The following is a 24,737-nucleotide window of genomic DNA, read 5'->3' as shown; positions in this document are numbered from 1 at the left end:
ATGTAAAACAATTCAAACGAGAAAACTAACGGCCTTATTTATGTAAAAAAATGAACGAAAAACAAATATGTAACACATAAACAAACGACAACCACTGAATTACAGGCTCCTGACTTGGGACAGGCACATACATAAATAATGTGGCGGGGTTAAACATGGTAGCGAGATCCCAACCCTCCCCTAACCTGGGACAGTGGTATAACAGTACAACATAAGAACGAACTATAAAAATCAGTAGAAAAAGGCTTAACTCATCAGATGGACAAAAATACAAGTAGACGTGGCCGGGTACTTATACATCCCGACACAAAAAGACGCAATGAACAGATCTGAGAGTACTCGCAGTTATCTGACAGCTAGTTCAAAGCCACTAACAACTAATAAAAAATCATGCATCTAAGACTAAACAATCAATCCGTACACATCCAACATCCAATGGATTTAGTGTAAAGACGTCATAAACAGCCAGAGAAAAACATGACCTTGTGCAATGCCAAGTTACAGGTATCGACAGATTGTAGATCCATGAATATATATATGTATATAACATACTAGTAATATTTAGTTAGCTTTTAATTTACTGATAACAAAATCAATATTATACCAATAAAAACAATATTCAATGATCTTACTACAGTATTGAATAGGTAACCTATTAGAATAAGTTTATTTAAAGGAACAACAAGTTTACATGGATCATTTTTAAATTTCCAGGCACGGTTAAAAACATTTCCGTAAAAATGAGGATGTGCTATCCCGTTTGAAATAAGTTTTCTACAGGTACAACCAAACTCAAATCTTTATATCTATGGAAAAATTTAGTAAAGGTTTTAAGTAATTTATGGTAACGATATCCCTGGTTTAATAATTTACCAGTAATACATAGGTTGCGTTCGTTAAAATCAAAAACGTCACAACAGACACGGGCATAGAGAACAAGTTGTGAAATATAAACACCGTAAGATAGTGACAAAAGGAAAATCACCATCTAAAAATGGAAAATTAACAATAGGGAACGAAAAATCGTCTCTTTTGTCGTAAATTTTAGTGTGGAGTTTCCCGTTTAAAACCGAAATTTCTAAATCCAGGAAAGGACAGTTATTACCGAATAAATTAGATTTATTTAAAGTAAGTTCCTTGGGGTAAATTTCAGCAGTATATTGAGAAAATTCTTGATTATTTAACGAAAAAATATCATCAAGATAACGGTAAGTGTTGTTGAATTTATCAATTAAATGCAATTTCGACGGGTCTTTACTGAGTTTAGTCATAAACTGTGATTCGTAACAGTACAAAAACAAGTATGCTATTAAAGGGGTACAATTAGTTCCCATGGAGATACCTACAACCTGTCGATAAACTTTGTTGCCGAAACGTACATAAATTTTATCAAGGAGAAAATTAACAGCTTCAATCATCTCATCACACCTCCAGTAAGTATATCTATCATATTTACCTTTCTCATTTGAGAAGAAGGCTTTAAATGAGTTGCAGCAAATAAATCTACATTCAGCTTTACCAAACGACCATTTAATTAAATAGGAAAACTTTTGTTTAATAAGATAGTGTGGAAGTGTAGTGTAAAGAGTAGAAAAATCAAAACTAATAACAGAATCAAAAGGACCATCAAAAGCACGTAATTTATCTAGAACATCCAAAGAATTTTTTACACTCCAAAAATGATTTATACCACTATGTTCATATATTTTATTACAATAGTTTATGATAAGCTCTTTAATAGTAGTTAATGAGCTAGTTAAGAGCACTGAAAGATTAGTTGTAGAACACTTACTAGAGGCCGAGATGAAACAATATTTAAATGGTTTTTTTGTGTAGTTTAGGTAGCCAATACATAGTAGGGACCTTCAAATGTTCAGAAGAAGCCTTAAGCTTTGATGTGGTTGTGATATGCTTGTTTACTATATGAATCTCTGTGGAGCGGATGGACTTGAATGTAGATGAATTTAAAATTTCATTTTTAAGAACGTCCGTGTAGTATTTATGGCATACCACCACCACATTGTTGGCTGCTTTGTCGGCCGGTACAAATACAAACCGCTTTGAAAGTATTTGAAGTTTATTTCTTATTCTGGAAATAGGTGTATTATATACTCTATTATTTACTTCTAAATTATTTTCAAAATGTGATATTCTCTTATCTACCACATTCATACATTTATTTAAATAAGAATCAATAGATTTTTTATCAGATTTTTCCCGTTTACACCATTTTTTACAAAATGAGGAAAGAGCATCTTTGGTGACTTGACGACACTCTTTCCAATCTATTTTAGATGGAGGACGATATTTTGGTCCTTTTTTCAAAAAGTTTTTAATCTCTCTGTCCTGTACGATATTGAGGTCCCCTGTAATAACATGGCTATAGGGAACATATCTAAACTTTGACGATTCACAGTTTCAAGTTAAAGGAGTATTACTATCTATATTCACGTCTGATGTAACTGACGTATAATTAAAAATTAAACTTCTGCTGAGTTTTTTGTATGTGTATGAAATTATAGGTGGTTCTATATTATCAAAATAGGGAGGTATAAAGTTTTGAACGGTTGAGTCATTAAATATGATTTCATCATTACTTGGTAACAAGGTAATTAAAAACGATCATGTGTTTGATAGATATATAAGATATCACATGCATATTTACTAAATGATATAACATTCTACCATCCAGAGAGTTCGTCCAATCAAATGACCATATGGCAATACCATCGTAGACTCATCCTTAATGACAAACCCATGCATACGGTTAAGCGATCTTCATAACTTTATTTTATAATTAGATAGGTATTTTATTTCTTGTTATTTTGTATGTCTGTGATATTCTAAGTACCATTATTCTACAATCCTGCAATATCGTACCATATAAGACTCCTGAACTGATATGAGCATGATTTTCAACATTCATTTTAAAATCACTACGCCATCTAAAGATGTTCATTATTTCGATAAAAGGAAATGAGTACAAAACCACATCAATTAGAAAAATTGGCCGAGCAATATTTAAAAAAATTAAAATGCTACGTTACAGATCTTTCATTTTAATTGTTTCGCACGTGCTTTATTGATATCATTTCATTGTCATATGTTTGACCCAAGTATACTCTCACTTTATATAACATACTTATCCCTTCTCGTTCAAAGATTCACTGATGTCCCATTATATTTTTCCTAGTACATTACTTTTACGGCACCATAAAATCCTTTCGTCGTAGATTATTTATCATAGCGGAATCTTAGTAACGAAATAATGAAGATGCAACATTCATAGCATAAGAGCAAAGGAAACAAAATCATGATTACTGTTGTTAGTTTAATCATTATAAATAACAAGAAAATTTATTTAATAAATGTTTTAAAAGTTCATTTTGTTTAATTGTGCATAAAAAGGAGGGAAATATGAATTGAAATCTGGGGAAAGATTAAATTAACAATTATTCTTCATATTATACCAGACCCTTGAATCAATGTTAATATATTTTCAATCTAATAACTGTTGTTATATGAAGCATAAGAAATTCATGAGAAAAAAACCAAATGCATTAATTAATAAAACAGTAAGCATTTGATGTTGCTAGTATGAATTGATTGAGTCTTATCACGATTGAATGTTTTGCAAAGCTTATTTATAACTTTTTGGTTTTTATAATGAAGACATTTGAGGCATATCTGGACAAATTTTACCTGAAGTAGGAACAAATCCAGTGTTAAACAATTGTCCCTTTTTTATCACAAAACTAGCTCAGAGTATCTGCATTCGGTCTGTGGAAATGCTCGTTATATATGGTTTACATCTCTTTTATCAACCGTATTAAACTCACACAGCGGTTTGATTATTAAATAATGGCTAATTAATGACAAGTTTGTAATATCACTCGAAGATTTGAATAGGTTCCTAATTGGTCAGACAATACTTGTTTTAGGGATATTTAAAATCCTTGTCTATGCCTCGGGGTTTAATTCCATTTAAATGTCATATTTTTGTAATTCTGAGTATGCTAAATAATGTAATATCAAAATGGTATTTAATTGATTTAAAAAAAAAATTTAGTGGGCGGCTTAGTACCAAAATTTGACATAATCATGCAAATGGTGATACAAGCATAGGATTTGGCACCCACGTTCTTTAAAGTGTCTTTAATCATATCAGAGGGGTAGCCAGCATGTTTTTGATTTTTTTCACGGCGGCAATCTCGAATTTATAATTGACATCATTTTAGCGATAGAAAACAGATTCACAACTTGTTTAACGTGATATAGGTGATGAAAACTATTGAAATACAACTAAAATTACCTGAAAATATGTTAAACAGACAGGCTTGTAAAAATAAATTACTGCTTCCGGTAAGGGTGGTTCAAAATCATGCATTCGAGTGATATAATGGGGATAACGAATTTTGATGGAAAAGTCCTTTTGATAGATAGATTATTTTTAAAGATATACAGAGAGGTCAAATGATGTATTCCTCTACCACATTTTCGGGTGTATTTTATTCTTACATCTACAGGAACACAATATTTTACAGTTCAGACCAGCTCTATAACACTTGCATTATCACGAAAAAGTTTTTTTACATCAACATTAAATTTGTATAACTCCTGTTCCAGCAATGTCTGCTAATTGTTACCAATTTGGGTATCCACAACCGATCTATTGTCTCCCTAACCAAACCCGAATCGCCCGGACTAGGTTGATGTTGTTTATGTGTGTGTTTCTGTCCACAAACACGAACAACTTTGGCATGCAGCTCGTTTAATTTGCTCAAGCAGTGCACATCTGTTAGTTGGAATAGTGTCATACCGGGTGTTTTCCATACAGACAGTTCAAGCCAGGATTCATTGAAGTGCAATGTTGTAATACTATTGTACATAGAAACCAAATGCAAGTTTCTTTTTCAATCGTCCATTCCCATCGGTTACGTCATCGATTATTTCCCATGTCTGCCATGCTGACTGCTCTCTCTGTTATGACCAAGTAAATACTGTGTCACATCCGATGAATGCATGAAAAAGGGCAAAGTCATTGGGTAAGGACCAGCAGCATTGTCAATTTTGCGAATTGGAAGCCATCGCGATCCTTTTCCTAATACAACCCAAAATGGGTTTTTACTCAAATTGTCTTGAATAGAGAAATTGCCAAAACCACTACATATTCAGTTTCTGAGCTGATTTTCAGTTTCGACTTAAATCCTCCCCTAGCTGCGCATTTGTATGAAAAACACAATTGTGACCTCTTCCTTGTGATTACACGAATTTAATATATCATGGTCATTATAAGAATTTGTCATAACATCTTTGCCTTTTGTCACAAAATTTGTTTTGTCAGATTGAACTGAGAAAATTATACCGTAAATAAAAATGAAACAATTCTGTTCTATTATTGTCCACTCAAGGGAAGCTCGTCAAATCTTTCGGATTCTTACTGGTGGCCACAACGTTTCCCTAGACCCAGCACCCCTGAATCTACGGGTTTATGCTGAAGACCATGACCTAACCTAATTTAACTTAAACACATTATGTAAACTCATGAATAATTAGTCATATGCATGGTGTCTTGTATTCACAATCAAACACGTTAGATAGTCCTATATTTTTTCAAACATCAAAAGGACATCTCTGCCTTTTGTGTGTGTTTCTAGTTCTGGCATTTTCTGCATAAGCTTTCCTTCGTGTGCGTAGAATGTATCTGTGCAGAAGTAAAACCTTGTAGTATCGATCTTTCGTTGTATATGTTTGCAGGATATGCGCATCAAAACACCACTGACACTTCGGAATTTCTTTGAGCTTCAAAGATGTACGTTACCTACTCAGCTAATGCAGGTTCTTTCATCCTGAGTGAAACTGTATTCGACAACTATTTGTCTCTTCTATGGTTTTTCACTATTGTGCCATGACATCATCATGCACTACTTAATTTTGCTAACAGCTGTTTATGGTGTTATACTTTTGCACAGCTGCGTTTATATTGTCATTGCCCCTCTATTTTAGCACCCCATCATTCTCCAATCTTGATATTTTGATTAATTGTTTCCTCTTGTCTTTACTTTTCTGTTTTCAATTCATGCATTCATGTTATTCCAATACTCTATTGTATGAATGTATGACTATGTCAGAAAGTCACAGGACAAAAAGTCACAATTCATTTTTTCTGATTATTTTCTTTGAACAAAAAACGCTTATTTCTATTCTTGAACTATTGTATATAAACCAATTTTGTAAACAAAAAGTATCAAAAACATATCTAAGATGATCAAATAATTGTTAAAAAAACAAAATGTCAAACTGGTTTGGCACTTAAATGGCTTCATGGTGCCAAGAAATCTTTCTTATGCATGATTTAAATTAAATAAATCTTCATTTTTCAAATATAATGACACATTAATTTTTTAAACTTTTATATGAATTTATGTATTAAAATGTAAATATTTAAAGATATTTCTCTTATATATACAAACAATTGTCAACAGATTATTTGTGACTTTTTTTGTCCTACCAAATTTGTGACTTTATGTCCTGTGACATTCTGTCCGTTTACATTTTGTAAACACCTTCCCATTGGCGGATCCAGGGGGGGGGATTCCGGGGGTTGAAACCCACCTTTTTTTGGACGATCAATGCATTTTAATGGGGACATGTGTTTGGATTTCCCATTTATCCTGGGTTGGGACCCCCATTTTTTTAAATGGCTGAATCCGCCCCTGCTTCCAGACCCTCATTGTAAACCCCTTCCAGACCCTCATGAGATCATCAAAATATATAGAAGCAGAGACTAAATAAAGTTGATGTCAGCAACTTTCATTATACATGTATGTTCATTGTATGACGTTTAACAATTGACAAACATATCAAATATTTGTACCTAATAGCAAGCTTGAAAGGTCTATACATGACAAAATGAAATTTAAAATAGATTTAACATAATAAAAACCTGCAGAATGTTGTATGACATACATTTAGGAAGTAACGTTTAAAAGTAAGACAAATAGATGGTGTATAATAGGCTTCAAATTTCTTTTCAACTCTAAAATATTTATTTCTTTTAATTTAGAATGCCAAAGAGGAAAAGATGTAGTAAGCTTACCATTATGGAGGAGATATCTGTTGCCGTTTCAATACACACTGAAGATGAAAAGGATCATTCAACTAGGACACATCTCTGGTCGAGTTTGTACGTTCTGAGGAAATTCTATTTCTATCACTAACACTCAGACCACACTTATGCAGCAAAAGAACAGCCATTTGAGAATGAAAAAAATATGTACGCTTGAATTTGATTGTCATGTTGATTTTTTTTCTAGCACCAGAGGAAGGCACAGAGCAACTGATTACACAAGAAATTGAGATACTTGCAGGGAATGAGACACACAATGAACACAAAGAACCTTGCCTTTCTCCCTTTCAGACTTTATGCAATTTATTACAAGTTAGCATCAATGATACACATATCCTTAGCTGTACAGATACCGAAATTTGCATAGTTGAACTGTACCATTTCAGTTGCAGGGAAATGAGCATAAAACTCTCAGTTATCATTGACAGTAACATTATGAATGAATGTTTGATAATAAAAATATTATTTATACCTGGAATGATTTTTGTTCTCTTATCTGGGTTTAATTATTTAAAAGTCTAGATATATTGTATACATAAATAAATGTTCTGATTCTCAGTCTGACTGGTCCTTTTCATTTCAGAAAACTGGGATGTATGTCGGTGTATTTTTACAGATGTAATTGGTTTATCCAAAAGCCACACGAAATTAATTGGTTTATAGGTTTTATAGATCTGCTTACTGTTTGAAATAAACATAAAAAAAAACCAAGAACATAAAATTGTACGGCTTGTGATAATGGTGAAATCTATTATCATGCCTTTATTATTTTTGTGCCTTTCCAAAGTAAGGAGCTTGTAATTCACTTGTGGTTTGTTGCTGTTTATCATATTTGGATTTTTTTGTTATTATTTTGTACATAAATCGGGCCGTTAGTTTTCTTGTTTGAATTGTTAAACCTTTTTCATAAATAGACCTTGTATTGTTGACAGTGCAGTATGAATTTTACTCATTGCTAAGAGCCTTATGGTTACCTAAAGTTGTTAATGTCTGTGTCATTTGGATTCTTGTGGAGAGTTAAATATTATTTTGAATATACTGTACAGAAAAGAAATGTCATACACTCGCACACCAATATATAAAAAATATGAAATATTTGCCACTGGACGTTAGGCAACCATCAATTAAACCAGCCTGACCAACAACAAAGGTAGACATAGTTTCGTGCAGTTTGTATAAAGAAAAAGAAAAAGGTATTAAATAATAAATCAGGTCAAATAGTTGTAAAACAATTTACACATGTGCATGTCTGTTTCAAAACTAAAAGGATATTTTAACTAGTTCAAAAGTTAAAAAAAGAAAGGAGGGAAACATGTACATTTCGAAACATTTCGATATCAATATGGCATTTAAACTGATGTATGCTTTGAAGTCAACTTGCCAAGTTAACAGAAGTATCTCCTTAAAAATGTTTAGTCAAGTTACGTCAATAAAACTTATTTTGGAAAATTTTGATAACGCACTACAAACGGGTTTGTCGATTAGTCAATTACATTTTGTGTACCCGGTATTTGAGCTCTATATGATACATGATTGTCGCTACAAGTACATTGTATCATACTTTAAGCAATTATAATTTTTGAAAAGCATTAGAAATTTAAAAATAGTACGCGAAGTCTTCCTGGTTAGCTTGATATATTTTTTGTCTTCGATAAACGCCCATCTGTAATGCACACATATCACAAAATGACAAATAACTTGAAAAGAACGAGTGAAACAACTTTTAAGAGACTGCTGATATTTGCTCATTTATCGAAAATACTACGATCGTCACTAGTTATAAAAGATACAATATTCATATCGTTTATTCGTTATCTTACTTAGATTGCAACTTAAAGTTTGAATACAAAACAAAATTTGAAAATTCATTAATCCCTATATATATTTTTTTACTCTGAATGTTGTACTTTATTTTGCCTTTCAATTTGTCTTTATTATAGCGTCACTGATAAGTCTTATTCATCCAAAATGCGCATCATGTGAACACAATTATAAGACTTGTATTTCTATGCGTTCTTTTTGGACATTCATCGATGATTCGCTGCGCACGCGGAATTTCTTACTCATACAATCTCGGTCAAAACAAAATACTCGCATGTTTTTTTCTTCTTCATAACACAAGCAAGTTGGTGACGTCGACCAACACCACAAACACGCGTCAAATTCTTTACAAGATATGTAGAAATACTACGCAAATGATTTCAATAAAAACATTTTTCTCTCGAAGTGCTTAACACATTTTTCGGTCGTTGAAAACCTCAAAACGGAAGATGCATATAAAAACCCTCAATACAATCACTTTAGATATGTAATATTATTATGAATACTACATCAAATGGCTAATTATTCGAAAAACATATAAAAATACTATGTAACTATAAAAAAAAGGAAGGGCCTAAAGTACATGGTCAATTGCTGATTTTTAATTATGCTTATCGTTTAGATATGTATGTTTCTCACGCAATTTAACCAGTTCGTTTCGTCTGATAGTCTCATAATAGTACGGTGACAAATAAGGAAAATTTAATGGACCGAAATACCTAACGGCTGATTTTGGTCATATTTTGTAGATAAATATAATATCCTTTGATTAAGGCATGTCGTAGAGTGCCAAAGTGGTGCAGAAAACTGCATTCAAAGGTCAAAATTTTTTTGTTTTTTTTTAAATCGAAAATTTGAGACAGTTTGGGCAATTTCTCGCGAGTCTCTCATGTTAACTGAGATTTTCTTTCGATGGAAGCATGCGCTAAGAATGCTCCACAAATACAGCTAGTGATATTTATGTCTGATTGCCAGATATTAGTGATACGTACCCTGGCTTGCAACATGTAAGAAAATGAAACAAATATCTTTATCTACGGAAATAATCGACAATAAATATTCAAAATTAAGATTTAGCTATGCAATAATATTTGGCCACATATAAAAATATTTCTGGGAAAGTTTTATTAAAATGCAATAAAGAACAGAGGGAAAATAAGAACTGTAAAGTTAACACTCTGTCCATGATGTTATAAAAAAAAATGATGAAATTCTTTTCTGATTATTTAAACTGTTAAAAGGATGTTAGAACTATAAAAATGAGTCTTCATGTTCATGACACTATAATATATGAAGTTTGTTTTTATTTCAATAAATAAATCAGTACTAGACCAATTGCACATTGAGAAGATGTGTCTCCCCTTTTCTTTTTATAAAACAGCGACAGACATGGTTGTCGTTTGTTGATGTGGTTCATCAATGTTTCTCGTTTCTAGTGTGTATATAGGTTATACCGTTGCAATGGTTTTACACTAGTCATTGTTTTGAGCCCTTACTGTTCGGTGTGAGCCAAGACTCCGTTTTGAAATTTATTCTCGTTTCTAGTTTTTATATAGGTTAGACCATTGCACTGGTTTTACACTAGTCATTTTTTGGAGCCCTTACTGTTCGGTGTGAGCCAAGACTCCGTTTTGAAGACTGTACTTTGACCTATAATGGTTAACTTTTACAAATTATGACCTGGATGTCTCATTGGAACTCATACCACATCTTCTGATATCTATAAACAAAGAAATATATAGCAGACTTGAAAGCCCGACATATATGTGAACAAAGATTCACAGTAAATATTACGCTTCAAAAGTTGCTGTCTATGTATTATTATAATACACTATCACTAGACATCAATATGCACATCTATTTGGAAAGGTAATGGAATACTAAAAAAATGTTGATTTTATTGTATGGCGCCGACAATACTCATGAGTTTTATTCAGATCATCATATGTACTGATTAACCATAATTGCTTCTGAGGTGATTTTCACTGCAAAATATGTGTCAATATAAGATCGGTCAACCAGCTAGAATGACATATTTTGATACATGCATGTTTTCCAGACCCCTTGTAACTGTCTTCCTTTGTCAATTTCGATTAGAGAAGACGTATCGCATCATGTAAGAGCGCGGGTTTCTGTTGGTATGGCGGACATCAGCGTTCCAATAACTCTTTTAAAAAAAGTTGCATATTTCGTGAGTACGTAAAAACTGTCTTGTGGCTTTGGTTGAAGAAACGCCTCCAGTCTGAAATCACAATTCATCTTGTTTGACATCTGAGGAAAAGACCTTCTTAGAAATAAAACATAATTGTCATGATTTTAATAGGATGCAACCCCTGGAATATTTTTTCAATATCTGTTTACTGTCAAAAAAAGGCGATAGAATAATTCTTATATCTGTCACTTCAGTCACTTACAAATCCTACACAAAATTTCTATAGATTTTGAAAAGATCCCGCTGAAAATAATCCGTCATATTCTTGCAAATCAAAATCATTGAAGTGCGATAGTGCATAGTTACAGCGTACCTACACATCTTATCAATCCATGTTTATTTTCAGATGCAAAGAAATTTCTTACAATCTCTAATTGATCTGCATTCAATGACTTGAAGAACAATTTGGACCTACCACCATTTGAATTAAACCTTATTGACCCTTTGACGCCTTTAATAGCTGACTTTGTGGTATGGGATTTGCTCATTGTGAAGGTCGTTCAGTAACCTAAAGTTGTAAATATCTGTGTCATTTTGTTTCTTGTGAAGAGTTATTCCATTGGCAATCCTACCACATCTTCTCTTCATAAACACCAATGTCTAGTGTAAGGGGAGGTTGGGCGCCCGATGACATGTTCAACCTCGCCACATTCTGTATGTTGCTGTCCCAAGTCAGAATCACTCAATTTATATGTTTACATGATATTAAAGTTTGATGTCAAATAAAAGCTGATATATCACTCTTTCATCTGATACCAATTTTATGATGATATCTTCATTCGGGAATTAATTATAAGCGTTACCGTGCTTGAAAATGAAAAAGAAAAAAATCAGAAAATCTCACTTTTACGCGATTTTACAAAAAACTGCACCGTGGGAAAACTCTACGACAGGGATAAAATGAAAGTATAATGTTTACTCTATGTTCATGTGAATTTTCAGCCGTGAGGTATTTCGGTCCATTAAACTCCTTAAATAAGCGACTTTTCTCGATTTGTCACTCCACTCCACTATAACGAGTGATAACTGGATATTGTTTGATATCAACTCCAGTATTTCAATTTCAATATAAAAATAAACGAGTCTTCGGCGAGTTTATTATAACTATTAGAATTATAAAAAAGAAAGTTGATAGTTAGCGATATTCAATTCTCACAAGTTGTTTAATATATTTCTCTCCTGGTCAACACTCTCGTTGTGTAAAAATAAATTCTACAAATAGTTAATCGAGTCTTTTCCACACACAAGTATGATGTCATACATGTCATATGTGTAAAATGTTTATAACAGCAGATATTTTAAAACTTTTATACCCTTCAGAATGTAAAAATATTTGACGAAAAGAAGATTTTCATGTGAAAAGTTTTAGTGTGTTTGTTTATTATTGAAGATATCACTATATTCCGTTGTAATGTACGTATTGTCGATTTCTAAACAATTTCGTAACGTTAAAGATCCATCTCAAGTGTATAAAATTTACAAGGACTTATATAAATTTGTACGATTCGTAAGACTTTTTTGAAAGTAATTTTATTCCTACTGACAAAATTTCCGATTTTTCCTCTACGTAAATTGTTCCTTGAATTTATTAATAACTAAATCTCAACAAGTAATCAAATTAATGCGTGATAATGCTGATATCTATGTTGGTGTCTAATTTATGTGGAAAAAAATGTTAGTACCTGTAAGTATTTTGTTATACTTTATTGCTGTAGACATGCTTTTATGCTTAGGTTATAACTGTAGATTTATAGAATCTTTCGATTTATTGTCATGTTCGATATCAATATTGTTCGTCTCAATGTCAGTATCTAGATAACTATCACGCCTTGTTGCACATGGTCCATTGTAGCATTTCTTTTCCGACTACTGCATCATGATCATGTTGTAGTCCCGAGTACACCTCTGCCTTTATGAGTTTATTCTGTTTGGAATAATTTATAAAACTTTGCAATTTTTAAAAATGCTCTAAAATATTTGTATGCCACATCTTGATACTCCAGCAAGTCATAATTTATAACAAACATTTCTCGATTGACATCATACCTATAGGTGTACCATGCATATTTCCATTCGTTCTTTATCAACATTTCAGTTGAAATTTCACAATCCTCGGACAGCAAAATGTTTGACAATCTCGATAAGTTAAAAACACACTGAGTGTTTCTTATTGAAGAAAAGGAATAAATGATGTTAAGAAATACCATTGGCATTCACATATCCAATTGTTTTCACGTAAATCAAATCCATAAGATATTAATTTTCCTAAGAAAAAGAAATTTTTAAATCCTATTTCTGAAAATATCACAAAATGTGACAAATTATTGTTAGATAAATTAACATATCCTCCAAATCAAAATAGTGTATTCATTTTACATGTCCAGTCTTGTTGATTGCTTATACTTGATACCTTATTGAAAGGAAAATCAGTTTCGCAGAACGCTGATTTCCCCACAAAATATTAACGATATCTAATGTGGTAAATAGATTATTGGACACAGCAAAAATTAAGAAGACTTTCAGCCATGTTTAATAACAATCCTGGTTCTACGCATCTCAAACGGTTGTATGAAAGGTCAATATTACGTAAATATTTCATTCCGATAAGTCCTCGGTCAGTAATAATGGCCTCGGATGTCTGTAATGGCCAACGGCGTTGCCTCGGGCCATTACAGAATTCCTCGACCATTATAACAGACCTTAGACATATAACAGGGCCATTATAAAAACACCCATTCATTAATACTATAGTAATATCTAACATTCTGATATTTCGTTTCCCTCAATCGAACTAAATAACGTTGAAATATGAATAAAAGTCCCTTAACCTCATGTATTAACTGACATTTTTTATGGTTTTTTTTCATGATTTCTATTTGTTTCAGTTTGAACGCTCCCGATGAAGGTAAATCCAAAACAAGAAGTGTACCTGATGTTTGATATCTATTTAACTGTTATTTTTAATATTATGTACGCATATAACATTGTGAAATTCCGCTGAAGAAGACAATTTGAACGATAAATAATTTCTTGATATTGGCAATGTATAACTATTGCAGTAAGGCTATACTAAGAAGGATTGACATCAAATAAGGCTTTGGACACCTAAAATATAGAATTGAGTTTTAGTTTTTCTGTCAATAATTATTGTTTGATTACTAATTACAATAACATTCTACTTGTTTATCAGATCGTGTAAAGCTGTGTTATTTGCCATAATTTAACCTTCTCGGTTTATCGAGTATAGTGTTGATATGGTATATATTAAGTTAAACGTAGATACATTATTACATGGTATTAAACAATATCAAGCATCAACTATGTTTTAGTGGAATTATTGAACATTCTGTAAATAGTTAGTGAATAATACGACGGATTAGATACTAATGCAAGTATATACGGATTTATTAATGTAAAAATTGCATTAATGAGTCTTTTCTAAGCTACTCTTCTGAGCATGTCGCATGTATACCTTTATTTTTTGCAAATATCATTTAATATACAACAATTGCAAAAACTTTAAACTCTAAAGTTTTAACTTTGAAAAAATAGTTATATTCAAAATTTTCAGAAAAAAACCCTCAAAATCAAATGCAGATAATATTACTGAAATTTGAAGGAACAATTTGTGTCATTCTATTTTTTTTACCCTTTTTTCATTTGATTTTTCAGAAGTATTTCTATCGTTTAATGTTTCCTTATATGAACAATATATACATATAATAGGTTATCCCAATTTAGCTAATTTTAAAATATTTAAAAATAACAAGGCCCGTGACCCCATTAAAATTTGAAAGTACATTGCACCAAAAGTATTTTACAAGCGTGTAAAAACAAAAGTCATCAAACATTTAGACAACCAGGTACCTTAAAAGGACACAAGCTGTCAAATGCATGCCTACCGATTTGATTTAAAGTATCATATTAGATTAAGAACATAAATCATTTTAATACGTGAATATATGCTTAAAGCATGCCCAGCTAAGAGGTTTAATTTAAGGCCAATGATTACGAATTAAATGAGATTGAATTATGCCCTTGCAAGTTAACAATTGTTAAGCGATGTTACTTAGATTATTTTGAAAAATTGAAAAAAAAAGAATTGAAGTTAAAGGCGAATTATTATTCCACTATTTCACTTTCATTAATGATTTAACAAGAACAACTAAATTTCTAATTTCTTATATCTTGTAGCTTACGACCCTTTAGGAATGAACAATTTTGATTTTGATTATTTTTTTTTTGTTCTTTTTTTTATACATTTAATTGGAATCAGGTACCGGTTGTTTATCTTCACCTTCTTAAATGTTTTTTACAAATACTGAAAAAATCTTTATAAAAGGGTTGAGTTATTTTTTTTTTTGTAATATTTATTGACCAATTTATTATTTTGTATACTATATTATGCTGCTCTTGTTGCACACAATTTGTGCCTGAGTGTATTATTGATACACTTTAAACTTGATATTGATAAGTGGCATTTATTTGAATATGATTGCTAGTATTAGATAGCAAATGTATTGTCAGATTGCATGTTAATAATGCAATCCATTTCAATCTGTATACAATCTGTATACATGGATTTTTTTAATTTGACCAAACGTTCGTTTACGAACAGTAACAAAAAGAAAAAATGTCAACATTGCAAGCTGTTAAAATTAATTTTAATACGAACAATACTTTTATGATAATGAAATATTACAAGCGTGTGATATAGATTTATTTCTAGAGGATTGAGTGATTAAGTGATTCAATGATAAGTTTGCCTATTTGTTTTAGTCGAAAATTGCTTCACATTACTACCTGTAAAAACATAAAAGAGCAGAATCAATAAAATAAATCTACACATTAAACAAATATGTACATGAGTCAATTAGGGTTAATATGTGTATAACATGATGTCAACCTGAATGCATTTTGTTATAAGAGATGCCGGTAATTATTATTTATTCTGACAGACAGGTGTCTAAGATATTAAACATGATGTTCTTGTAAAAGAAAACATAACAAAAACATAGACAAAAATTGAAACCGAAAGTAATGACTTTGTATTTAACCATTTTATTTAATCTGCTTAACTAAACAATTACATATAAAATAATGATTATATTTGTAGATCAGCAAGAGAAACTATTTGTCTTGAAACACCGTGTGTTGAGACATTATCCGAAAACTAATTAAAATGATTTGAAAGTTTATAAAATTTAAATTTGAAATACAAAGGGGTTGTTTCAACCTCGTACAATCATATACAACAATTTAGTTCATATGCTTTTTTCAATACAAAAGATCGATTGTAATCGTACTTGTTCATATAGTGTTTCATATACATACATACTAATACTCAATCATCAAGCTCTTCATAGTAGAAAGTGAGTATACATTCAAAGTTCGTAAACTGTACAAACAAAAAATCGGTATAAAGAAAAAATAGTCGAAAATAAATTGATACCTACATTACATTTGTAAATGAATCGAAGCTGTATCAAGACTGTTTTGAAACCGATGATATCTTAATTCAAAACTCGGAGAAGAGATTCCTAGCGAAGAATATAATGTCGACCACATATCCTTTCTATAATTAGAAAAATCAATGCAAATACTAGCTCTCATAAAAGCTTGTATATACCTATTAGAAACATCACGATTATTTAGAAAATCATAATTTATGATAATAACATTTTTCGAAAAATCTTCTTGATAATTCAACCAGGCATATTTCCACTCACAAAAAATCCAAGTTTTTGTGCTTTGACGTGTTAAATGATGTAGGTCGCTTAGAAGCACGAGAACAATTTTAGATTTCGATATGGTATCAATTATTTCTTCTTCGCGTGGTCTACCAAGTTGACAATCTCGATACGGTAGGAACGATTTAAATCCCCTATCGTTCAGATGCGGTAAAAGCTCATTCGATATCCAATCACGAAGTCCGTTGTCTTCATCATTGCAAGATATGTAGATATCATATTGAAAAGAGTTTCCAGAAAATGGCCTGCTAATTTTTCTCAAAAAGCGACGCCATAGAATATAAATTTCAATATAAAAATTATAGCCCGTAAATGCGAAAATCACTACAAGGCTAATTAAGATTCCAATACATACGATGAACCATTTCAAATGATAATCCTCTGTACAACCTAGCTCGCTTTTTGTAACTTGAGTTATAGATTTGTAACCGGTTTCCGTCCGACAGAATATCGATGTGTTATTATAGCAAGGCATTGTTGATGACGGTAGCCAACTCTGGAACCATAGATCTGTACATGTACAAATAATATCTAGTCTTCCTAACTGTACATTGCAAGGCCGTAAGTTTCTTAGGGACCTATCAATACGTGTTATGGGATTATGTTTCATATTAATCATCGTTGCACTTTTCAAATGAGACAAAACAAACTCTGAAATACTATCGAAATTGTTTTCTGCCAGATTTATTTCTTTTATTCGGAAGGTGTAATTCTTTGTTCTTTCAAACTGATAATCTAGATCAGAAATTAAATTCTTAGAAAAGTCTAATGCTAAGTTCTCGCGCTCTGGTAAAACTAAAGGAAATTTTTTCGACGATAATATCGTACGGCAATTGACAACAGTTTTGTTCTGACTTGGTTGATAAAAGCAAGGACATTTGTGAGGACATCTTGCAGACATTGAAATGTTGCAGATCAGTAAATCTGGATGGTGCAGGAAATTTTTAATAATCTTATTCTTAAACTGTAGTGGGCTGTTACATTTGAAGTTTACATAGCCTGCATGTAAAACTATCAACGCAATAGTAGCCTGCAAGACAAACGGATAAAACTTGCAATCGCATATCCAGTTATTATGCCTAAAGTCTAAACTGTACTTTTCAAGTTTTCCAAACAATCGAATGTCATTAAAACCGATTTTTTCAAAATTGAAAAAATGAGTAAAGTTGTTATATGTGAAGTCAAGATATCCCCCATGACCAAAATTGATATCCTGTTGAAATGAAAAGTTAGAGGGATTTGTAACGTCGTTCAGAGCATTATGAGAGAAGTTTACAGTGCAGAAGTATTTTTGTCTCGTCCAAACTGTGTTTGTGACATCGATTATTGTCATATTGTTAAACGATAGATCAAAATGAAACATACTACCCGCCATATGTAAGAAAAACTTCGGTTCCAATTTGGTGATTTTGTTGAAGGAAACATCAACTCTACGGAGATGTTTCATCCTATGGACTATTTCAGCAATCAAAGATTGTATTTTGTTTCCTGCCAATAGTAATGTATCTAGAATAGACAAACATAAGATATTTCGGATATCAGTTATTTGATTGAATGACAAGTCGATGTAAACAATTGTACTAAAATTGCAGACTGAGGTCGGAATGTCAGTAAAATTTCCGTACGTATGAATTAAGCTATAGAAATGAACATCGTGGTCTGTAACTTTCAATTCAATATCAGTTTTAACAAACGAAACATCAAAATGTCCAACATTAGTTACATTTAGTTTTCCATTTTGATTCCCTTCAAATATCCAAAATGGTTGAGCCCTACATGTACAACATTCTATACTATCTTCAAATCTCATTTTGTTTAGAAAATCTTGGGTTTCACATTCTTTAGGACAACGCAAATCTGATCTATTGAATAACGCTCCAAGTTGTTCATCCAAAGATTCACTTGCAGAATCATTATGATATATTACTATCAACAAAAGCGCAAGGCACAATTTTAACATTTTCCAATGAATGAACGCTAACTTTATTCGTGATGTGATTTATGTATGTTAGTCAGCTGGCAAAAATTCAATATTATTTCTTCATCCTTGTTCAAATGAAGTACATGTCTTATTTTAACACAAAGAATAAATAACATAGTTCAAAAAAACGTTTTATCTGAATGTCAAGGTCTTTTACAGTCTCTAATTCGATACAATGTTGGTTATTCGGGTTTCAAGTTAGGAGAATACATGACACATATGTGTTAATGATTTAAAGATATAAATGATACTGCAAAATAAGACGTCAAGCTTAATGCTTAACCAAGTGTAACACAGAAGAATAGAAATTTTAAATTAATTAAATTGAAATCTACGTTGAATTTCGTACATTTGTACTCCATTTGAATATTTGATTACTGAAGTAAGATAAGGCTAACACACGCAGTCAGATTGCACCATCGTGTTAACATATGATAAACTATCATACACCATTTAAAGTCTTTAAATACAGCAGTCATATCTTTGTATTGTCTATTACTGTATTTGCTCGATTTCAAATTGTGACATCATGCATAAAAGAAATTTAAACTCATAATTAAAACTATACCAACTGAAGACATATCGTCACGAATGACAGCTATATAGAGAATAATACATGGCAAAATCCGTATCATATGTCGTATCATCCCGAGACACCAATATCAGCCCAAGGGCCTTTTGGTGTGATACGGATTTTGCCATGTTTTATACGCTTTATCATATATTTCAACAGAAGAGTATTATATTATATGAACTGTTTTCTGATCCATAGCACTGGGTTACCTTCAGTTCTACTTTTGTCTTGTTTTAAAGGCTTAAAAGAACTGCTCAATTACTTATCCGAAGCACATAGGTTACCTTACAATTTGCGTGCTATTGTTGTAAAAATATTTTGTTTATTATTGTATTTTTTTGTGTGTTTTGTATTTTTTATAGTTCCATTCAGTGTGACAAAAAAAATGAAAACCTGACGTTCGTGACGTCACATACCAAACAATCACGTCATTCAATAAATTGCGTCACGCCCGAATGACCTATTCTATTGGACCTATTTTGAGGAAAATATTTCTTAAGCAAAAAAAAAAAAATGACTTTATGTCAAAAAAAAAAAGTAGGGGTGTGAAAAAGGGTAGGGGTGTGATAAAGGGTAGGGGTGTGATAAAGGGTATGCGATAAAGGGTGCGCATCAATGTTGCGCGATATGGATTAAACAGCAGGCTTTTTATCAAATATGCAAAGTTACTACTAAACATATGATAAATATTTATATATCAAGAATTACCGCTGTTCAACTGCAATTGCAAATCGGCTTAGTTGTTGATTTTTCTGGCATTTGGTTTCTTATGGGGAGTTTTATAACTTAGCAATTATATCAGATCAGATGTCTGAGCTAACAACAAGCGTGTTTAGATATGTTGATTCCTGTTAAAAATAATTTATAACTGATTGAATGTCTTCAAAAGAAAACAAAATTAAATGGGACTACTCATGTGTATCAGAACACATATCCTCAAACAAGATTAGTAAAAAAGTAGATGCATAGACAGAGTACGTTACTCCACACAGAGTGAGAATAGGGTGCATTAACAGAATGAGTATATCCGAGCAGAATGTTTCTAGGGACGACCTACAAAATTAGTATCTCCAAACAGATTAAGCTTGGTGTATCAATGAAATGAGTTGCTTCAAATAGATTGAAACTAGGTGTATCAATAAAATGGGTATTTCCAAACAGAATCAGAATATGTGTATCACCAGAATGAGTATCCGAACAAAATAAAACTAGGGATATCAACAGAAAACATATCTTCAAACATAACGATACTAGGGATATCAACAGAATAAGTATCTCCAAACAGAATGGGACTAGGGATATCAACAGAATAAGTATCTCCAATCAGAATGAGACTAGGTGTATCAATAGAATACATATTTAAAAAAAAGAATGAGATAAGGGATATTAAAGGAGTAAGTATCTCCAAACAGAAAAATAAAGTTTGGAGTGGAAATGGGGAATATGTCAAATAGACAACAACCCGACCAGAGAGCAGACAACAGCCGAAGGCCACAATGGGTCTTCAACGCAGCCAGAAAATCTCGCATCCGGAGGTGGTCTTCTAGTAGCCCATAATTAAAACTGCGTACTAGTTCAGTGAAAATTGACGTCACACTACACACCAAAACATATTAATCAACTAAAATTAAAACAACATACAAGACTCACAAACGCCAGATGCTCTTAACATGCTTAATTTGGTCCAGGCGTACAAATGCAGCGGGGTTAAACATTGTTTTACATTGTTTTGTGAGATCGAACCCCCCTATACCTCTAGCCAATGTAGAATAAAGAAACACTAAGCAATACGCAAAAAATAGTTGTATCAATAGAATAAGTGATTCTACACAGAAGCAGGCCAGGTACAACAACTGGATAAGTTTGTTTAGTGCTTCACGGAATGAGATCGATGTCAATCAAGTTTGTCAGTTTTTATCTGAATCAAAATACAAAGTATATCCAAACAGAGTAAGACTTCATCGGTATGAGACTATGTGCATTGCCACCGTGGTCCTTTTAAGTCGGAGGAAAACATGATACATCAACTGAATAGGTTTGTTAAGTGTTACACTGAAAGAGATCGAGGTGAATCAAGATGTCAGTATATCTTTCTGCATAAAATAACAAAGTAAAGCCAAAAAAGAGTGAGACTTAGCTGCATTAACACATTATATTTTTTGAGAGGAAGAAACGTGGTACATCAACTAAATGTAACCATTTTAAAATAGATTGAGACCAGGAGATGAGTCAATATCTGCAAGCAAAGAGCGAATAGATTCAGCTACCGAGTTTTCATATCCGAACTGAATAAGATAAAATGTATCAAAAGTGCAAATCTCCGAACGGATCAGATCAACTAAGAGCGTTTCACAAAAAACGAGATTCGTCAACAGAGTAATTCTATTTCTGTGCAAATCAAAGTGAAATTCCGTTCTGAATCGTGTAAGTTTCTAATTAAGAAGTGTGAATATGTTCTTCTAAGATCTGGGAAGACAAATAAATACCAGTCGATTGGAGTAAAATTCTTTTAGTGAAAATCACCCTAAAAGGTAACAAGTCACTTTGCAACAACTGGAGAGGTATCATTTCATTGTCCATACCGAGGAAACTGCTCTGTAGCACCATCCTTAGCAGAATGAAAAATGAAGTGGACAAGATACTAAGAGATGAACAAGATGACTTCAGACAAGAAAGATCATGTGTAGACCAAATAGCCACATTGAGAAATATCATCGAACAGACAATATAATGGCAGACGACACTTTACCTTAACTTTGTGGATTTCCAGATAGCTTTTGATAGCATTGACCACAAGGGGCTCTGGGACATTCTTGGACACTATGGAAGTCCACAAAAGATCATCAAAATGATAAAACTGCTTTACGACCAATTTTCCTGTCAAGTTATACATGGTGGAACTATGACCGAACCATTCCCTGTTGCAACTGGGGTGAGGCAAGGTTGATTCTTTCTCCTCTCCTTTTTCTAATAGTAGTTGACTGGTTTGGTAAAACAGCCTACAAAGATCCAAAATGCATTGGATGGACTCTCACAACACGTCTACAAGACCTAGAATTTGCTGATGACATTTGTACATTATCCCATCGCTTCCAAGATGCACAACATCAGACCAAAATTCCTGAAACAGCAGCAAAACAAACAGGCCTATACATCAACAACCAAATAACAAAACCAATGAGGCTAAATACAAACCAGTATTATTGTCTTATGATCAACGACTGTTGAAGATGAACAACAACTCACGTACCTTGGAAGTAGTGTCAGTACATCATGAGACACTGACGAAGACATATAAGCGAGAGAAAAAAAACCAACACAACATTCCATGCTTCAACCTGTTTGGAGGAGTAATGCTTTAAGAACTAGCACACAGTTAAGGATATTTAACACCAATGTCAAATCAATACACTTATACGGATCAGAAACCTGGTGAGGAACGGCTGCATTCATCAAATCTATCCAAACTTTTGAAAATAAGTGTTTGAGAAACACCCTCAACATCAGATGGCGAAACAAAATATCTAACAATGAATTATGGAACCCACAAAGACATCGAAAAAGGGGGAGGCCATAAAACACCTGGCGCAGGGACTAACAACTGAACTGAGCAAAATTTGGAAGAACTGGAAAGAAACAAAACGAATAGCCATGGACAGGAAGAAATGGAAAGAAACTGTAGTCGCCCTATGTCCCCCTTGGGACGATGTGGATTAAGTCACGTAAGTCAATAGGTATATCAACAGATTGAGTATCTCCAAACATAGAGTTAGTTTAGTGTAATAATCATCCAAAGGATTAACAAGGTGCATGAACACTGTTAGTATCTTCAAACGGCGTGACAGAAGTATTTGAAGTTCAAATTAGTGCATTTTACTAGATATCAACCCGTAGTCAAAGAATGTAATGTAGTGTCCGTAGAATTCTAAAGTTGATCTATTTAATTTTTACTAACTGACTTTCAATTGATTATACTATACTAAATCTGGCGAAGGTATCTATCGAAAAACGCATCGAACGAAAGAACATAAAGTTGTTTTTTAATGTTTAGGTCCTAATCTATTTGATCAGCTTGATATGTTTGAATTTTCAAATATTTTTATGACCAGCATTACTGAATAATTATTCAAATTCGCAACTTCCATCTCTTTGTGTAAAACTTGTATCATTAATGACACTACTATCACAATGACAATATCTGAGCCAGCGCACTGATAGTCAACGATGCGCAACAAACCAAATATCTCGAAACTGGCATAACATTATAATATTTGTCTGCAATTTACAATAATTAAGTTTTGTTTTTACACTGACTCAAACATAATGCATACATCTCCCTGAGGCAAAGCTCTTATCCTTGTTTTGATTTGACTATACGTGTGATACTGTAAATTTTGATGAGCACATGTGCGTTTTTATTAGGTTTGAAATTTTAAATATTTCGGTGGCGAGCATCACTGAAGAGACTTAAAGAGAGAAGCGACTAATATCATAACACTTGTCAAACTGTATTATAGATGCAGTAAAATTTACTCTTTATCTTATTAATACCATTGGGCCGATTCCTCTGCTGTTCGACTATAAGGCTCCGAGGACACCACCAATCCTGGAACCAGTATTTCGATACTGGTATGAAAATACATTTTTATTTAACTTAAACGTGTTGTAACACAATTTAAGAAACCGTTTTAAATTGAATAACGTATCCCAAGAATTAAGTTCTGATTTCTTTGTATAGAATATGATATTCTTGGTGATTAGTTTTATTTGATCAGCTAATCAAAGATTTATATGTTTTTGATTTTCGCATATGTCGGCCTTATGCATCATGAATGAGAACTAAGTTGTGAATGCACTGTAGGTGCAGTAAACTTAGTATTGGTTATTTTACTAGGTCGATTCATGAACCTCTTATGGTGGACTTTTGGTTCCCTGGAGAATTACCAACACATAAGCATTTATATTGTTACTGACACGAAACATACGGATATTGTTTGGTTAGAAGTTTTAATAATAGTTTTAAATAACCAAGTACATGTTTGATAATAATGTGATAACATTGACGTCATCAATTCGCTTGCAGCAGATTCCTCGTTTGACAATAAAATTTTGTTTGGGTGAGCTAGATGCTAAAATATTTGCAAGTTCAAAACTTTATACAAATACTCGTCACAAGTGCTTATAAAACAAAAAAAAGACAAGAAGAAAAGGTAAACCCAGACAAGAGTTCAGAGTTGTTCATGACAGTACTTTGGTAAACTAGTGATCAA

Source organism: Mytilus edulis, chromosome 6 (assembly GCF_963676685.1).
Source record: "Mytilus edulis chromosome 6, xbMytEdul2.2, whole genome shotgun sequence".
Taxonomy (NCBI): domain Eukaryota; kingdom Metazoa; phylum Mollusca; class Bivalvia; order Mytilida; family Mytilidae; genus Mytilus; species Mytilus edulis.
Note: the sequence above shows the minus strand (reverse complement) of the source record.